This window comes from Bombina bombina, chromosome 3 (assembly GCF_027579735.1).
Source record: "Bombina bombina isolate aBomBom1 chromosome 3, aBomBom1.pri, whole genome shotgun sequence".
NCBI classification, from domain to species: Eukaryota; Metazoa; Chordata; class Amphibia; order Anura; family Bombinatoridae; genus Bombina; species Bombina bombina.
Window position 1 is genome coordinate 210,086,351 of NC_069501.1, and position 20,128 is coordinate 210,106,478.

General features: G+C 43.0%; 1 protein-coding gene across 7 annotated transcripts in view; it reads left to right on the top strand.

Annotated features, from left to right (window-relative positions):
* The window catches only part of NCOR1 (nuclear receptor corepressor 1), a 1,077,134-nt gene that overhangs the window by 837,388 nt on the left and 219,618 nt on the right, over nt 1–20,128 (top strand). The gene's annotated exons all lie outside the window — the stretch shown is intronic.

The following is a 20,128-nucleotide window of genomic DNA, read 5'->3' on the forward strand; positions in this document are numbered from 1 at the left end:
CAGGGCTTATATTCAAATCTGTTTATAGTTCCCAAAAAAGAGGGAACTTTCAGACCAATCTTGGATCTCAAGATCCTTAACAAATTTCTCAGGGTCCCATCCTTCAAGATGGAGACTATCCGAACCATCCTCCCTATGATCCAGGAGGGTCAATATATGACTACCGTGGACTTAAAGGATGCTTATCTCCACATTCCGATTCACAAAGATCATCATCAGTTCCTCAGGTTCGCCTTCTTAGACAGGCATTACAAGTTTGTGGCTCTTCCCTTCGGGTTAGCCACGGCACCAAGAATCTTTACGAAGGTTCTAGGGTCCCTACTGGCGGTTCTAAGGCCACGGGGCATAGCAGTGGCTCCTTACCTAGACAACATTCTGATACAGGCGTCAACATTTCAAATCGCCAAGTCCCATACGGACATTGTACTGGCCTTTCTGAGGTCTCACGGGTGGAAGGTGAACGAAGAAAAGAGTTCTCTCTCCCCTCTCACAAGAGTTTCCTTCCTGGGAACACTGATAGATTCAGTAGAAATGAAAATTTTACTGACAGAGGTCAGATTATCAAAGCTTCTAACTTCCTACCGTGTTCTTCATTCCACTTCTCGGCCGTCAGTGGCTCAGTGTATGGAAGTAATCGGCCTAATGGTAGCGGCAATGGACATAGTTCCGTTTGCCTGCCTACATCTCAGACCACTGCAACTTTGCATGCTCAATCAGTGGAATGGAGACTACACAGATTTGTCCCCTCTGCTAAATCTGGATCAAGAGACCAGGGATTCTCTTCTCTGGTGGTTATCTCGGGTCCGTCTGTCCAGGGGAATGAGTTTCCGCAGGCCAGAGTGGACTATAGTGACGACAGATGCCAATCCTTCTGGGCTGGGGCTCGGTCTGGAACTCCCTGAAGGCTCAGGGTTCATGGACTCACGAGGAAGCCCTCCTTCCGATAAACATTCTGGAACTGAGAGCAATATTCAATGCTCTTCAGGCTTGGCCTCAACTAGTTGCGGTCAGGTTCATCAGATTTCAGTCGGACAATATCACGACTGTAGCCTATATCAACCATCAGGGGGGAACAAGAAGCCCCCTGGCAATGTTGGAGGTTTCAAAGATAATTCTATGGGCAGAGGTTCACTCTTTCCATCTTTCAGCTATCCATATCCCAGGAGTAGAGAACTGGGAGGCGGATTTTCTAAGTCGGCAGACTTTTCATCCGGGGGAGTGGGAGCTCCATCCGGAGGTATTTGCCCAGCTGATTCAACTATGGGGCAAACCAGAACTGGATCTGATGGCGTCTCGTCAGAACGCCAAGCTTCCTTGTTACGGGTCCAAGTCAAGGGATCCCCAGGCAGCGCTGATAGATGCTCTAGCAGCGCCCTGGTCCTTCAGCCTGGCTTATGTGTTCCCACCATTTCCTCTCCTCCCTTGTCTGATTGCCAAGATCAAGCCGGAGAGAGCTTTGGTGATTTTGATAGCACCTGCGTGGCCACGCAGGACGTGGTATGCAGATCTGGTGGACATGTCATCCCTTTCACCATGGTCTCTGCCGCTGAGGCAGGACCTTCTACTCCAAGGTCCATTCAAACATCCAAATCTAATTTCTCTGCGGCTGACTGCTTAGAGATGGAACGCTTGATTATATCAAAACGTGGTTTCTCAGAGTCGGTCGTTGATACCTTAATTCGGTCCCTTAAGCCTGTCACCAGGAAAATCTATCATAAGATATGGTGTAAATATCTTCATTGGTGTGAATCCATGGGTTACTCATGGAGTAAAGTCAGGATTCCTAGGATATTATCCTTTCTCCAAGAAGGATTGGAGAAGGGATTGTCAGCTAGTTCCTTAAAGGGACAGATTTCTGCTCTGTCTATTCTTCTAGACAAGCGTCTGGCAGATGTTGCAGACGTTCAGGCGTTTTGTCAGGCTTTAGTTAGAATCAAGCCTGTGTTTAAACCTGTTGCTCCACCATGGAGCCTAAACTTAGTTCTTAAAGTTCTTCAAGGGGTTCCGTTTGAACCTCTGCATTCCATAGATATCAAGCTTCTATCTTGGAAAGTTCTGTTTTTGGTAGCGATCTCTTCGGCTCGTAGAGTTTCAGAGTTATCTGCCTTACAGTGTGATTCTCCTTATCTGATCTTCCATGCAGATAAGGTAGTTTTGCGTCCTAAGGTGGTATCTAACAAGAATATCAATCAGGAGATTGTTGTTCCGTCACTGTGTCCTAATCCTTCTTCAAAGAAGGAACGTCTATTACACAATCTTGACGTGGTTCGTGCTTTAAAGTTTTATTTACAAGCTACTAAGGATTTTCGTCAAACATCTGCATTGTTTGTTGTCTACTCTGGACAGAGGAGAGGCCAAAAGGCTTTGGCATCTTCTCTTTCTTTTTGGCTGAGAAGCATAATCCGTTTAGCTTATGAGACTGCTGGCCAGCAGCCTCCTGAAAGAATTACAGCTCATTCCACTATAGTGGTAGCTTCCACATGGGCTTTTAAAAATGTGGCCTCTGTTGAACAGATTTGTAAGGTGGCGACTTGGTATTCGCTTCGTACCTTTTCTAAATTCTACAAATTTGATACTTTTGCTTCCTCGGAGGCTATTTTTGGGAGAAAGGTCTTGCAGGCAGTGGTGCCTTCTGTTTAACTTCCTGCCTTGTCCCTCCCTTCATCCGTGTCCTAAAGCTTTGCTATTGGTATCCCACAAGTAATGGATGAACGCGTGGACTGGATACACCTTATAAGAGAAAACAAAATTTATGCTTACCTGATAAATTTCTTTCTCTTGTGTATCCAGTCCACGGCCCGCCCTATCACTTTAATGCAGGTGTTTTTTATTTTTAAACTACAGTCACCACTGCACCCTATAGTTTCTCCTTTTTTTTTCTTGCTTGTCTTCGGTCGAATGACTGGGGGTGGCAGTTAGGGGAGAAGCTATATAGACAGCTCTGCTGTGGGTGTCCTCTTGCAACTTCCTGTTGGGAAGGAGAATATCCCACAAGTAATGGATGAACCCGTGGACTGGATACACTACAAGAGAAAGAAATTTATCAGGTAAGCATAAATTTAGTTTTTCCTAGTGTGGAAAGGCCACAGGAAATTCAGATTTATCTGTCGATCCCCAGGGAGTTGTAGATACTGTTCATTTTGGGAACCTTGGCACTGTGCTATCACTGCCTTGGATGGATGTCTACTTTAAGTAGACATGAGCAACTGAGGTAAGCACTGTAGATGAAGGTGTGGACAGGTAAGTATTATGCACCTTCATAGCCCACTGGCTATTTGCATGAACATGTACACATGATTCACATAACCTGGGGACATACACACATACACCACACAACTTCTATATCGGTTTCAGGCACTTTTTTGAAAAAGTGCCTAAAAACTGAGTTACTGTCCGGCAGGATGGAGCTCTCAGGGGTGGTAAAGGTCAGTTTGACACCCAGGCTTAACAGAGCTGGCGCAAATTTAATTATTTGTTGGGCTTAATTAAGTTCAGCATAAAATAACTATTTCAATAACATTCCTTAGAACTGTAAGTGACAGTGCGCAATTACTGTAGTTCTAACTGGGATATCAGTTCTACTTTGTGTTGATGCCTTTTATACTGTCTCAGATATTCAGCATCTATCCTTACTGTTTCCTCTATACTTAAAGGGACACTCAAGTCAAAATAAACTTTTATGATTCTGAAAGAGCATGCCGTTTTAAGACCCTTTCCATTTTTCTTCCATTATTAAATTTTGCACAGTTTTTCTATATACACACTTTCTGGGGAAGATCCTACTGAGCATGTGCACAAGCTCAAAGGTATACGTTTACTAGTCTGTGATTGGCTGATGTCTGTCACATGATACAGGCCAGGGGCTGAAAAATGGGGGGGGGGGGAATCGATTTGTCAGAAAAAAAATCTACTGCTTATTTAAAATTCTTAGTATGTTCTATTGCCTTATCTTTTCATTGTTATAATTGTTTATTGTGCAATTTTACTACATTGAGTTGTCCTTTAATTACGGAGCAATCTGGTGCAGCTCAGGTCTCTAGACAATATGCTGACCCTCTAGATGGGCAATACCTTGATAATGTAACCTCTTCACATCTTTGTTTACTTTGTAAGGATGTTCTTGTGTGTCCCCCGCTCAGCTTTGAAACTCATGTGTCGAGTGTGTCTAATGCTAGACAGGGTCTATAGCCTATTAAGCCTATACTCAGGTGGTTTCTAAATAACTTTCTCTTGTTAAGTGTGTTCAGTCCACGGGTCATCCATTACTTATGGGATATATTCTCCTTCCCAACAGGAAGTAGCAAGAGGATCACCCAAGCAGAGCTGCTATATAGCTCCTCCCCTCACATGTCATATCCAGTCATTCTCTTGCAACCCTCAACAAAGAAGGAGGTCGCGTGAGGAGCTGGAGTTTTTACTTAACTATTCTTCAATCAAAAGTTTGTTATTTTAAATGGCACCGGAGTGTGCTGTTTTTCTATCTCAGGCAGTATTTGGAAGAAGAAACTGCCTGCGGTTTTTTTCTATGATCTTAGCAGGCGTAACTAAGATCCACTGGCTGTTCTCGACATTTTGAGGAGTGTGGTAACTTCAGAAAATGGGAATAGCATGCGGGGTCCTCCGCAAATGAGGTATGTGCGGTACGTTATTTTCTGGGAATGGAATTGACTAAGAAAATACTGCTGTTACCGTATGATGTAAGTACAGCCTTAAATGCAGTAGTGGTAACTGGTATCAGGCTGATAAATGTATGCGCAGTCAAGTTATTTTCTAGGGACTAGAATTTGACTGAGAAAATACTGTTAAAACTGAAATAATACTTAAGCCTTATCTGCAGTGGTAGCGACTGGTAGCAGGCTTAGTGATAACTTTGCATGACATTGGAAAATGTTATTTTTTAATAAAACGTTTACTGGCATGTTATTCGTTTTTGTGAGGTACTTTGGTGATAAATCTCTTTGGGCATGATTTTTTTCCACATGGCTGACATATATTTTCTGCATGGAAACCGTTATATCAGGGCTCCCACTGTTGTGATAGGAGTGGGAGGGACCTTGTTTTAGCGCCTTGTTGCGCAGTTATAATTCAAGCACAGTCTTCCTGCTTCTTCCTCCTTGATCCAGGACGTCTCTAGAGAGCTCAGGGGTCTGCAAAATTCATTTTTGAGGGAGGTAATCAGTCACAGCAGATCTGTGACAGTGTGCTTGACTGTGATTAAAAGCGTTAAATCTTAATTGATATCCGTTTTATCCGTTTTGGGTATTGAGGGGTTAATCATCCTTTTGCTAATGGGTGCAATCCTCTGCTAATATTACACTTCTTGTTAAGAATTGTTTAATTATATCTGTATTTTTGAAGCGCTGCAGCATTTTTTATATTGCTTGTAAACTTATTGAAGGTGATTTCCAAGCTTGCTAGTTTCATTGCTACGTCTGTTTAAGCATGTCTGATTCAGAGGAAACTGTTTGTTCATCATGTTCAAAAGCCAATGTGGAGCCCAATAGAACGATGTGTTCCCATTGTATTGATATTGCTTTGAATAAAAGTCAATCTGTACCGATAGAGAAACTATCACCAGACAACGAGGGGGAAGTTATGCCGCCTAACTCTCCTCACGTGTCAGTACCTGCGTCTCCCGCTCGGGAGATGCGTAGGATTGAGACGCCAAGTACATCTAGGCCCTTACAAATCACTTTACATGATATGGCTAATGTTATGAAAGAAGAATTATATAATATGCCCGAATTGAGGGGCAAGCGCGATAGCTCTGGGTTAAGGACAGTAGCGCGCTGATGACACGAAAGCCATGTCTGATACTGCGTCACAATTTGCAGAACATGAGGACGGTGAGCTTCATTCTGTCGGTGACGGTTCTGATCCGGGGAGACCGGATTCAGAAATTTCAAATTTTAAATTTAAGCTTGAGAACCTCCGTGTGTTACTAGGGGAGGTATTAGCGGCTCTGAATGATTGCGACACGGTGGCAATCCCAGAGAAATTGTGTAGGTTGGATAGATACTATGCGGTACCGGTGTGTACTGACGTCTTTCCTATACCAAAAAGACTTACAGAAATTCTTAGTAAGGAGTGGGATAGACCCGGTGTGCCTTTTTCCCCTCCCCCGATATTCATAAAAATGTTTCCTATAGACGCTACCACATGAGACTTATGGCAGACGGTCCCTAAGGTGGAGGGAGCAGTTTCTACTTTAGCCAAGCGTACCACTATCCCGGTGGAGGATAGCTGTGCTTTCTCAGATCCAATGGATAAAAAATTAGAGGGTTATCTTAAGAAAATGTTTGTTCAACAGGGTTTTATTTTGCAGCCTCTTGCATGCATTGCGCCTGTCACGGCTGCAGCGGCATTCTGGTTTGAGTCTCTGGAAGAGGCGATTCGCACAGAGCCATTGGATGAGGCTTTGAGCAAAGTTAGAACCCTTAAGCAAGCTAATGCGTTTGTTTCAGATGCCGTAGTACATCTAACCAAACTTACGGCTAAAAATTCCGGATTCGCCATACAGGCGCGCAGAGCGCTCTGGCTTAAATCCTGGTCAGCGGATGTAACTTCCAAGTCTAAGCTACTTAACATTCCTTTCAAAGGGCAGACCTTATTCGGGCCCGGCTTGAAGGAAATTATTGCTGACATTACGGGAGGTAAGGGCCACGCCCTTCCTCAGGACAGGGCCAAACCGAAGGCCAAACAGTCTAATTTTCGTGCCTTTTGTAACTTCAAGGCAGGAGCAGCATCAACTTCCTCCGCTCCAAAACAGGAAGGAACTACTGCTCGTTACAGACAGGGTTGGAAAGGCAACCAGTCATGGAACAAGGGCAAGCAGGCCAGAAAGCCTACTTCCGCCCCTAAGACAGCATGAAGACAGGGCCCCCTATCCGGAGACGGATTTAGTGGGGGGCAGACTTTCTCTCCGCCCAGGCTTGGGCAAGAGATGTGCAGGATCCCTGGACGTTGAAGATTATATCTCAGGGATACCTTCTGGATTTCAAAACCTCTCCACCACAAGGGAGGTTCCATCTTTCGAGGTTATCAACAAACCTAGTAAAGAGAGAGGCATTTCTACAATGTGTACAAGACCTCTTAATCATGGGAGTGATCCACTCAGTTCCGCGATCGGAACAGGGACAAGGATTTTACTCAAATCTATTTGTGGTTCCCAAAAAAGAGGGAACCTTCAGACCAATCTTGGACTTAAAGATCTTAAACAAATTCCTAAGGGTACCATCGTTCAAGATGGAAACCATTCGAACCATCCTACCCATGATCCAAGAGGGTCAATATATGACCACAGTGGACTTAAAGGATGCTTACCTTCACATACCGATTCACAAAGATCATTATCGGTACCTAAGGTTTGCCTTTCTAGACAGGCATTACCAGTTTGTGGCTCTTCCCTTCGGGGTAGCCACGGCCCCGAGAATTTTTACAAAGGTTCTGGGCTCACTTCTGGCGGTACTAAGACCACGAGGCATAGCGGTGGCTCCGTACCTAGACGACATTCTGATACAAGCGTCAAGTTTTCAGAATGCAAAGTCTCATACAGAGATAGTTCTTGCATTTCTGAGGTCGCATGGGTGGAAAGTGAACGTGGAAAAGAGTTCTCTGTTACCACTCACAAGGGTTCCTTTTCTAGGGACTCTTATAGATTCTGTAGAGATGAAGATTTACCTGACGGAGTCCAGGTTATCAAAGATTCTCAATGCTTGCTGTGTCCTTCATTCCATTCCAAGCCCATCAGTAGCTCAGTGCATGGAGGTAATCGGCTTAATGGTCGCGGCAATGGACATAGTGCCTTTGGGCGCCTGCATCTCAGACCGCTGCAACTATGCATGCTCAATCAATGGAACGGGGATTACTCAGATCTGTCCCCTTTGCTAAATCTGGACCAGGAGACCAGAGATTCTCTTCTCTGGTGGTTGTCACCGGTTCATCTGTCCAAAGGAATGACCTTTCGCAGACCAGATTGGACGATTGTAACAACGGATGCCAGCCTTTTAGGCTGGGGAGCAGTCTGGAATTCCCTGAAGGCTCAGGGTTCGTGGACTCAGGAGGAGAAACTCCTTCCAATAAACATTCTGGAATTAAGAGCAATATTCAATGCTCTTCTAGCTTGGCCTTAGTTAGCAAGACTGAGGTTCATCAGATTTCAGTCGGACAATATCACGACTGTGGCTTACATCAATCATCAAGGGGGAACCAGGAGTTCCCTAGCGATGTTGGAAGTCTCGAAGATAATTCACTGGGCAGAGTCTCACTCTTGCCACCTGTCAGCGATTTACATCCCAGGCGTAGAGAACTGGGAGGCGGATTTCCTAAGTCTCCAGACTTTTCATCTGGGAGAGTGGGAACTTCACCCGGAGGTATTTGCTCAACTGATTCGTCGTTGGGGCAAACCGGATCTGGATCTCATGGCATCTCGCCAGAACGCGAAGCTTCCTTGTTACGGATCCAGGTCCAGGGACCCGGGAGCGGTGCTGGTAGATGCATTAGCAGCCCCTTGGGTTTTCAACATAGCTTATGTGTTTCCACCATTTCCGTTGCTACCTCAACTGATTGCCAGGATCAAACAGGAGAGGGCATCGGTAATTCTGATAGCGCCTGCGTGGCCACGCAGGACCTGGTATGCAGACCTAGTGGACATGTCGTCCTGTCCACCATGGTCTCTTCCTCTGAGGCAGGACCTTCTAATTCAGGGTCCTTTCAACCATCCAAACCTAATTTCTCTGAGGCTGACTGCCTGGAAATTGAACGCTTGATTCTATCTAAGTGGGGGTTTTCGGATTCGGTTATTGATACATTAATACAGGCTCAGAAACCTGTGACCAGAAAGATTTACCATAAGATATGGCGTAAATATTTATATTGGTGCGAATCCAAGAGTTACTCATGGAGTAAGGTTAGGATTCCTAGGATATTGGCTTTTCTACAAGAGGGTTTAGACAAAAGGTTTGTCCGCTAGTTCGCTAAAGGGACAGATTTCAGCTCTGTCTATTCTTTTACACAAACGTCTGGCAGAGAATCCAGACGTCCAGGCCTTTTGTCAGGCTTTGGCTAGAATTAAGCCTGTGTTTAAAGCTGTTGCTCCTCCATGGAGCTTAAACTTGGTTCTTAAAGTTCTTCAGGGTGTTCCGTTTGAACCCCTTCATTCCATTGATATTAACTTTTATCTTGGAAAGTTTTGTTTTTGATGGCTATTTCCTCGGCTCGAAGAGTCTCTGAGTTATCTGCCTTACATTGTGATTCTCCTTATCTGATCTTTCATTCAGACAAGGTAGTACTGCGTACTAAACCTGGGTTTTTGCCTAAGGTTGTTTCTAACAGGAATATCAATCAAGAGATTGTTGTTCCATCATTATGTCCTAATCCTTCTTCAAAGAAGGAACGTCTTTTGCATAATCTGGACGTGGTCCGTGCTCTGAAGTTCTACTTACAGGCAACTAAAGATTTTAGACAAACTTCTTCTCTGTTTGTCGTTTACTCTGGACAGAGGAGAGGTCAAAAGGCTTCGGCTACCTCTCTCTCTTTTTGGCTTCGTAGCATAATACGTTTAGCCTATGAGACTGCTGGACAGCAGCCTCCTGAAAGAATTACAGCTCATTCCACTAGAGCTGTGGCTTCCACCTGGGCCTTTAAGAATGAGGCCTCTGTTGAACAGATTTGCAAGGCTGCAACTTGGTCTTCACTTCATACTTTTTCCAAATTTTCCAAATTTGACACTTTCGCTTCTTCGGAGGCTGGTTTTGGGAGAAAGGTTCTACAGGCAGTGGTTCCTTCTGTTTAATGTTCCTGCCTTGTCCCTCCCTTCATCCGTGTACTTAGCTTTGGTATTGGTATCCCATAAGTAATGGATGACCTGTGGACTGAACACACTTAACAAGAGAAAACATAATTTATGCTTACCTGATAAATTTATTTCTTTTGTAGTGTGTTCAGTCCACGGCCCGCCCTGTCTTTCTCCAACATTGGTGTGTCCGGTCCACGGCGTCATCCTTACTTGTGGGATATTCTCTTCCCCAACAGGAAATGGCAAAGAGTCCCAGCAAAGCTGGTCACATGATCCCTCCTAGGCTCCGCCCACCCCAGTCATTCTCTTTGCCGTTGCACAGGCAACATCTCCACGGAGATGGTTAAGAGTTTTTTGGTGTTTAAATGTAGTTTTATTCTTCTATCAAGTGTTTGTTATTTTAAAATAGTGCTGGTATGTACTATTTACTCTGAAACAGAAAAGGATGAAGATTTCTGTTTGTAAGAGGAAGATGATTTTAGCAGACAGTAACTAAAATCGATTGCTGTTTCCACACAGGACTGTTGAGATGAAGTAACTTCAGTTGGGGGAAACAGTTAGCAGTCTTTTCTGCTTAAGGTATGACTGACTAGCCATATTTCTAACAAGACCATGTAATGCTGGAAGGCTGTCATTTCCCCTCATGGGGACCAGTAAGCCATTTTCTTAGTTAAACATAAAAGAATAAAGGGCTTCAAAAAGGGCTTAAAAACTGGTAGACATTTTTCTGGGCTAAAACAATTGCTTTACTAGGCATATTATGCAGATTCTAACTAATTATTGGTATTATAATCTTGGGGAACGTTTAGAAAAACGGCAGGCACTGTGTTGGACACCTTTTTCAGATGGGGGCCTTTCTAGTTATAGACAGAGCCTCATTCTGGGACTGTATAGGGGTTAAATGTAAAAACGGCTCCGGTTCCGTTAATTTAAGGGATAAAGCTCTGAAATTTGGTGTGCAATACTTTTAATTCCTTCATACTTTTTCACATATTCAGTAATAAAGTGTTTTCAGTTTGAAATTTAAAGTGACAGTAACGGTTTTATTTTAAAACGTTTTTTGTGCTTTGTTGACAAGTTTAAGCCTGTTTAACATGTCTGTACCATCAGATAAGCTATGTTCTATATGTATGAAAGCCAATGTGTCTCCCCATTTAAATTTATGTGATAATTGTGCCATAGTGTCCAAACAAAGTAAGGACAGTAATGCAACAGATAATGATATTGCCCAAGATGATTCCTCAAATGAGGGGAGTAAACATGATACTACATCATCCCCTACTGTGTCTACACCAGTTATGCCCACACAGGAGGCCCCTAGTACATCTAGTGCGCCAATACTTATTACCATGCAACAATTAACGGCTGTAATGGATAACTCCATAGCAAATCTTATATCCAAAATGCCTACTTATCAGAGAAAGCGCGATTGCTCTGTTTTAAACACTGAAGAGCAAGAGGACGCTGATGATAACTGTTCTGACATACCCTCACACCAATCTCAAGGGGCCATGAGGGAGGTTTTGTCTGATGGAGAAATTTCAGATTCAGGAAAAATTTCTCATCAAGCTGAACCTGATGTTGTGACATTTAAATTTAAATTAGAACATCTCCGCGCACTGCTTAAGGAGGTGTTATCTACTCTGGATGATTGTGACAATTTGGTCATTCCAGAGAAATTATGTAAGATGGACAAGTTCCTAGAGGTTCCGGTGCCCCCCGACGCTTTTCCTATACCCAAGCGGGTGGCGGACATAGTAAATAAAGAGTGGGAAAGGCCCGGCATACCTTTTGTTCCCCCCCCTATATTTAAGAAATTATTTCCTATAGTCGACCCCAGAAAGGACTTATGGCAGACAGTCCCCAAGGTCGAGGGGGCGGTTTCTACTCTAAACAAACGCACTACTATTCCTATCGAAGATAGTTGTGCTTTCAAAGATCCTATGGATAAGAAATTAGAGGGTTTGCTTAAAAAGATTTTTGTACAGCAAGGTTACCTTCTACAACCAATTTCATGCATTGTTCCTGTCACTATGGCAGCGTGTTTCTGGTTCGAGGAACTAGAAAAATCGCTCAGTAAAGAATCTTCGTATGAGGAGGTTATGGACAGAGTTCAAGCACTTAAATTGGCTAACTCTTTTGTTTTAGATGCCGCTTTGCAATTAGCTAGATTAGCGGCGAAAAATTCAGGGTTTGCTGTCGTGGCGCGCAGAGTGCTTTGGCTAAAGTCTTGGTCAGCGGATGTGTCTTCCAAGACAAAATTGCTTATCATTCCTTTCAAAGGTAAAACATTATTTGGACCTGATTTGAAAGAGATTATTTCAGACATCACTGGGGGAAAGGGCCACGCCCTCCCACAGGATAGGTCTTTTAAGGCTAATAATAAGCCTAATTTTCGTCCCTTTCGCAGAAACGGACCAGTCTCTAATTCTGTATCCTCTAAGCAAAAGGGTAATACTTCACAACCCAAACCAGCCTGGAAACCAATGCAAGGCTGGAACAAGGGTAAGCAGGCCAAGAAGCCTACCACTGCTACCAAAACAGCATGAAGGGATAGCCCCCGATCCGGGACCGGATCTAGTGGGGGGCAGACTTTCTCTCTTTGCTCAGGCTTGGGCAAGAGATGTTCAGGATCCTTGGGCGCTAGAAATAGTTTCTCAAGGTTATCTCCTGGAATTCAAGGAACTACCCCCAAGGGGAAGGTTCCACAGGTCTCAATTATCTTCAAACCAAATAAAGAGACAGGCATTCTTACATTGTGTAGAAGACCTGTTAAAGATGGGAGTGATACATCCAGTTCCAATAAGAGAACAAGGAATGGGATTTTATTCCAATCTGTTCATAGTTCCCAAAAAAGAGGGAACATTCAGACCAATTTTGGATCTAAAGATCCTAAACAAATTTCTCAGGGTACCATCGTTCAAAATGGAAACTATTCGAACGATCCTACCTACTATCCAGGAAAATCAATTTATGACTACCGTGGATTTAAAGGGTGCGTACCTACATATTCCTATCCACAAGGAACATCATCAGTTCCTAAGGTTCGCTTTTCTGGACAAGCATTACCAGTTTGTGGCACTTCCATTTGGATTAGCCACTGCTCCAAGGATTTTCACAAAGGTACTAGGGTCCCTTCTAGCGGTTCTAAGACCAAGGGGCATTGCAGTAGTACCTTACTTGGACGACATCCTGATTCATGCGTCGTCCCTGTCAAAAGCAAAGGCTCATACGGACATCGTCCTAGCCTTTCTCAGATCTCACGGATGGAAGGTGAACAAAGAAAAAAGTTCTCTGTCCCCGTCAACAAGAGTTCCCTTCTTGGGAACAATAATAGATTCCTTAGAAATGAGGATTTTTCTGACAGAGGTCAGAAAATCAAAACTTCTAAGCTCTTGTCAAGTACTTCATTCTGTTCCTCGTCCTTCCATAGCGCAGTGCATGAAAGTAATAGGATTGATGGTTGCAACAATGGACATAGTTCCTTTTCCACGAATTCATCTAAGACCATTACAACTGTGCATGCTCAGACAGTGGAATGGGGATTATACAGACTTGTCTCCGACGATTCAAGTAGATCAAAAGACCAGAGATTCACTCCGTTGGTGGCTGACCCTGGACAATCTGTCACAGGGAATGAGCTTCCGCAGACCAGAGTGGGTCATTGTCACGACCGACGCCAGCCTAGTGGGCTGGGGCGCGGTCTGGGAATCCCTGAAAGCTCAGGGTCTATGGTCTCAGGAAGAGTCTCTTCTCCCGATAAACATTCTGGAACTGAGAGCGATATTCAATGCTCTCAGAGCTTGGCCTCAACTAGCAAAGGCCAAATTCATAAGGTTTCAGTCAGACAACATGACGACCGTTGCATATATCAATCATCAGGGGGGAACAAGGACTTCCCTGGCGATGAAAGAAGTGACCAAGATAATTCAATGGGCGGAGGATCACTCCTGCCTCTTGTCTGCGATCCACATCCCAGGAGTGGAAAATTGGGAAGCGGATTTTCTGAGTCGTCAGACATTCCATCCGGGGGAGTGGGAACTCCATCCGGAAATCTTTGCCCAAATAACTCAATTATGGGGCATTCCAGACATGGATCTGATGGCGTCTCGTCAGAACTTCAAGGTTCCTTGCTACGGGTCCAGATCCAGGGATCCCAAGGCGACCCTAGTAGATGCACTAGTAGCACCTTGGACCTTCAACCTAGCTTATGTATTCCCACCGTTTCCTCTCATCCCCAGGCTGGTAGCCAGGATCAATCAGGAGAGGGCCTCGGTGATCTTGATAGCTCCTGCGTGGCCACGCAGGACTTGGTATGCAGACCTGGTGAATATGTCATCGGCTCCACCATGGAAGCTACCTTTGAGACAGGACCTTCTTGTTCAGGGTCCATTCGAACATCCAAATCTGGTTTCCCTCCAACTGACGGCTTGGAGATTGAACGCTTGATTTTATCAAAGCGTGGGTTTTCAGATTCTGTAATAGATACTCTGATTCAGGCTAGAAAGCCTGTAACTAGAAAAATTTACCATAAAATATGGAAAAAATATATCTGTTAGTGTGAATCTAAAGGATTCCCATGGAACAAGATAAAAATTCCTAAGATTCTATCCTTTCTACAAGAAGGGTTGGAGAAAGGATTATCTGCAAGTTCTCTGAAGGGACAGATCTCTGCTTTATCTGTTTTACTTCACAAAGACTGGCAGCTGTGCCAGATGTTCAAGCATTTGTTCAGGCTCTGGTTAGGATCAAGCCTGTTTACAGACCTTTGACTCCTCCCTGGAGTCTAAATCTAGTTCTTTCAGTTCTTCAAGGGGTTCCGTTTGAACCCTTACATTCCGTAGATATTAAGTTATTATCTTGGAAAGTTTTGTTTTTGGTTGCAATTTCTTCTGCTAGAAGAGTTTCAGAGTTATCTGCTCTGCAGTGTTCTCCGCCCTATCTGGTGTTCCATGCAGATAAGGTGGTTTTGCGTACTAAGCCTGGTTTTCTTCCCAAAGTTGTTTCCAACAAAAATATTAACCAGAAGATAGTTGTACCTTCTTTGTGTCCGAATCCAGTTTCAAAGAAGGAACGTTTGTTACACAATTTGGACGTAGTCCGTGCTCTAAAATTCTATTTAGAGGCTACTAAAGATTTCAGACAAACATCTTCCTTGTTTGTTGTTTATTCTGGTAAAAGGAGAGGTCAAAAAGCGACTTCTACCTCTCTTTCCTTTTGGCTTAAAAGCATTATCCGATTGGCTTATGAGACTGCCGGACGGCAGCCTCCTGAAAGAATCACAGCTCACTCCACTAGGGCTGTGGCTTCCACATGGGCCTTCAAGAACGAGGCTTCTGTTGACCAGATATGTAAGGCAGCGACTTGGTCTTCACTGCACACTTTTGCCAAATTTTACAAATTTGATACTTTTGCTTCTTCGGAGGCTATTTTTGGGAGAAAGGTTTTGCAAGCCGTGGTGCCTTCCATTTAGGTGACCTGATTTGCTCCCTCCCTTCATCCGTGTCCTAAAGCTTTGGTATTGGTTCCCACAAGTAAGGATGACGCCGTGGACCGGACACACCAATGTTGGAGAAAACAGAATTTATGCTTACCTGATAAATTACTTTCTCCAACGGTGTGTCCGGTCCACGGCCCGCCCTGGTTTTTTAATCAGGTCTGATGAATTATTTTCTCTAACTACAGTCACCACGGTATCATATGGTTTCTCCTATATATATTTCCTCCTGTCCGTCGGTCGAATGACTGGGGTGGGCGGAGCCTAGGAGGGATCATGTGACCAGCTTTGCTGGGACTCTTTGCCATTTCCTGTTGGGGAAGAGAATATCCCACAAGTAAGGATGACGCCGTGGACCGGACACACCGTTGGAGAAAGTAATTTATCAGGTAAGCATAAATTCTGTTTTTTAAGGCAGGTTCTAAATTTTAAAATTATAACTCCAGTCACCACTGCACCTTATAGTTTCTCCTTTCTCGTCTTGTTTCGGTCGAATGACTGGATATGACATGTGAGGGGAGGAGCTATATAGCAGCTCTGCTTGGGTGATCCTCTTGCAACTTCCTGTTGGGAAGGAGAATATATCCCATAAGTAATGGATGACCCGTGGACTGAACACACTACAAGAGAAATAAATTTATCAGGTAAGCATAAATTATGTTTTTCCCCAAAATGTAAATATATTATCTCTGCTTATTACTTAGTTAATGGCTATTATGTCTCCAGCACTTAAACGAAAACACATGCAAGAGGCAGAAGGTTATTCTCCACAGGTCCTTATTTCTTTTACTCTGGTATGGTGGACTACAATGCACCTTCCACTATCCCATGAACAAAAGCTTGATGGCTTTCACAGGTGATTCTTCTGTTTCACAGACGTTATGCTAATTTCAGCTATTAGTTTAGCTTGTGTTGCTGCAGCTACTATGGACAGCTGTGATAACCTATTAAAACTCATTTCTGGGGAAGTTTTTCTGGAAGAGATCCAAGGCTGCTTGTATTTAATCAGGACTGCAAACAGCTTTTTGTCTTGCAGCTGTGAAATGATATGCATTAACTCGAAACGCTCTGCTATACCTGATTCCCTAAAGTTTCTTGGAAACCTATGACTGTCTAGTACATATTCAGATAAGACGAGAAACCCACTCCCACCTCAGTCAGCATGAAGATGTGAACCCCATTTCATATGAAGCTCTAGTAGGGTCAGATTCAATCTTTTTCAAGAGCCTTGGAAATATCAGTTTGACACTTGGGTGCTGGAAATTATGCCTTAGGGGTACCGAAAAGGCTTTCATTCAAAGCCTCCTCAAGGAAAATTCTTACCGTCTCTTGGTTTCAAAGGATCTTGAGGAACTCAGACTTTCTAGCTTCTTTTAAGGACAGAAAGAAGCTACTACCAGGTGGCAACCGGGCCATAGCACAAGCTATTGATGCTGCTGTTAGTTCCTGGCAGACTGCTTCTCATTCTGTTTTGCACTTGTACAAATAAACCAGGAGTTCTGCTCCGTCCTTTTTATTGTACCAAAGAAGGAAAGTACCTTTTGTCCGCTTTCGGATCTTAAAGGGATATGAAACCGAAATGTTTTCTTTCATGATTCGGATAGCGCATGCAATTTTATGCAAACTCTAATTTACTCCTATCAAATTTTCTTTGTTCTCTTGGTATCTTTATTTGAAAAAGCAGGTGTGTAAGCTTGGAAGCCGGCCCGTTTTTGGTTCAGACCCTGGGTAGCACTTGGTGATTGAATAAGAGTAAATTAGAAAGTTGCTTAAAGGGACAGTCAAGTCCAAAAATACTTCAAATAGGGCATGTAATTTAAAACAACTTTCCAATTTACTTTTATCACAAATTTTGCTTTGTTCTCTTGGTATTCTTAGTCGAAAGCTAAATCTAGGAGGTTCATATGCTAATTTCTTAGACCTTGAAGGCCGCCTCTAATCGGAATGGTTTTTCTTCACTAGAGGGCATTTGTTCATGTGTTTCATATAGATAACATTTAGCTCACGCACGTGAATTTACAGAGGAGTGAACACTAATTGGCTAAAATGCAAGTCTGTCAAAAGAACTGAAATAAGGGGGCAGTCTGCAGAGGCTAAGATACAAGGTAATCACAGAGGTAAAAAGTATATTATTACAACTGTTTTGGTTATGCAAAACTGGGGAATGGGTAATAATGGGATTATCTATCTTTTTAAACAACACACATTTGGGTGTTGACTGTCCCTTTAAAATTGCAAGCGCTATTTGTAGCGTGACAGAAAAAAATTGGTTTTCATATCCCATTAATATACTAAACAAGTTTCTGGAAGTGCCATGGAGATGATTTGCTCTGTGCTTCTTTTTAGTGCAGTAAGGGCAGTTTGTCTGTCATTGCCTAGTTACATATCCTTGTTCACAGGGATCATGTCAGGGTTCCTAAGTTTTGCTTCTCAACAGGACTGTCTAGGGAAAGGATTATGAGCTAGTTCTCAAAGTTCTAATGCAAGCAAACGAAACAAATACACTATGAATTCAAAAAGTTCATTTAAACTCCTCTTGTGAACTCGTAAACATGTAACACCACCAACAGCATGTGTAATCTGTTCACTGGAGTATTGCAAGGAATCGATCCCTTACTAGGTTTATAGGATACGGAAAAAAAAATATTACCTTGAAAGTCCAACAGATTATAATAAAGTGTAGTAGATACTGTTGTGAAGTTCCCACATTACTGAATCCACACCTCCGTCTGCAACTGTGCAATTTCAACAGAGGTCCACCATGCAGGTAGGATCCAGGAAAGGCTCCCAGGTAAATGCTTGTCTTCCACTAAGCAAACGGCTCCAATTTTGCCGATGCCGATAGAGTGGCTGCAGCTGCAAGGGCTCTCCTACACACCCACAAACAAATTAATTTTTTTTCACAAGGAACAGTTCAGTCCACTGAGGGACATAGATACAAGAGGGAAAACATAAAAGTTAAAAGTCCATTTTTTTAGGATTTCAATGTAAAAACATTCGGGCACAGCTCACAGGCACAAACAACTGACGCGTTTCATGCTGACAGGCATTTTATCAGAGCTGATCCTCAGCGGCATGGAGGCTCCTCTTCATCCGATCTTCAGCATACACCGATAATTGAATGCAAGGTACCGCATTCAATTTGGGGTACGTTGCATTCCTATTGGCTGAAATTTTGAAATCAGCCAATAGAATTAGAGCTATTGAAATCTTATTGGATGTTCAAATCAGCCAATAAGATTTCAGTAGCTCTCATCATATTGGCTGATTTAAAAATTTCAGCCAATAGGAATGCAAGGTATCCCAATAAATATGGGGTACCTTGCATTCAATCTTTAGTGTGCGACGTACGATTGCATTAAGAGGAGCCTCCACACCGCTGAGGACAGTAAGAGAGCTGAATGCCCATACAAATGTCCCTTTTTTAATTTTAGGGGGTTTGGTGGGTGGGGGGGGGTTACTGTTATGGGGGGGGACTTAGTATTTTTTAAATGTAAAAGAGCTGTTTAACTTAGGGCAATACCCTACAAAAGGCCCTTTTAAGGGATATTGGTAGTTTAGATTAGGGGGTGTTTTTTATTTTGGGGGGGACTTTTTTATTTTCATGGGGAATAGGTTGTTTTTTTTGATAATTTTGTTTATTTTTTTCTCTTGTTAAGTGTATCGAGTCCACGGATCATCCATTACTTATGGGATATTCTCATTCCCAACATGAAGTTGCAAGAGGATCACCCACAGCAGAGCTGCTATATAGCTCCTCCCCTCACTGCCATATCCAGTCATTCTCTTGCAACTCTCAACTAAGATGGAGGTCGTAAGAGGACTGTGGTGTTTTATACTGAGTTTATTTCTTCAATCAAAAGTTTGTTATTTTTAAATGGTACCGGAGTGTACTGTTTATCTCAGGCAGTATTTGGAAGAAGAATCTGCCTGCGTTTTCTATGATCTTAGCAGAAGTAACTAAGATCCTTTGCTGTTCTCACATATTCTGAGGAGTGTGGTAACTTCAGAGGGGGAATAGCGTGCAGGTTTTCCTGCAATAAGGTATGTGCAGTTAAAATATTTTTCTAGGGATGGAATTTGCTAGAAAATAATGCTGATACCGAAGTAATGTAAGTAAAGCCTTAAATGCAGTGATAGCGACTGGTATCAGGCTTATTAATAGAGATACCTACTCTTATAAAAGTGTATTTTAAAACGTTTGCTGGCATGTTTAATCGTTTTTTATATATGTTTGGTGATAAAACTTATTGGGGCCTAGTTTTTTCCACATGGCTGGCTTGAATTTTGCCTAGAAACAGTTCCTGGAGGCTTTCCACTGTTGTAATATGAGTGGGAGGGTCCTATTTTAGCGCTTTTTTGCGCAGCAAAAATTACAGACACAGACATCCAGCTTCTTCCTGCATGTTCCAGGACTTCTCTGAAGGGCTCAAAAGGCTTCAAAAGTCGTATTGAGGGAGGTAAAAAGCCACATTAGAGCTGTGGCAGTTGTGACTGTTTAAAAAACGTTTTTGTCATTTGTTATTCCGTTTTTGGTATTAAGGGGTTAATCATCCATTTGCAAGTGGGTGCAATGCTCTGCTAACTTGTTACATACACTGTAAAAATTTCGTTAGTATAACTGCCTTTTTTCACTGTTATTTCAAATTTGGACAAAATTTGTGTTTCTTAAAGGCGCAGTAACGTTTTTTATATTGCTTGTAAACTTGTTTTAAGTGTTTTCCAAGCTTGCTAGTCTCATTGCTAGTCTGTTTAAACATGTCTGATACAGAGGAACCTACTTGTTCATTATGTTTGAAAGCCATGGTGGAGCCCCATAGGAGAATGTATTGATT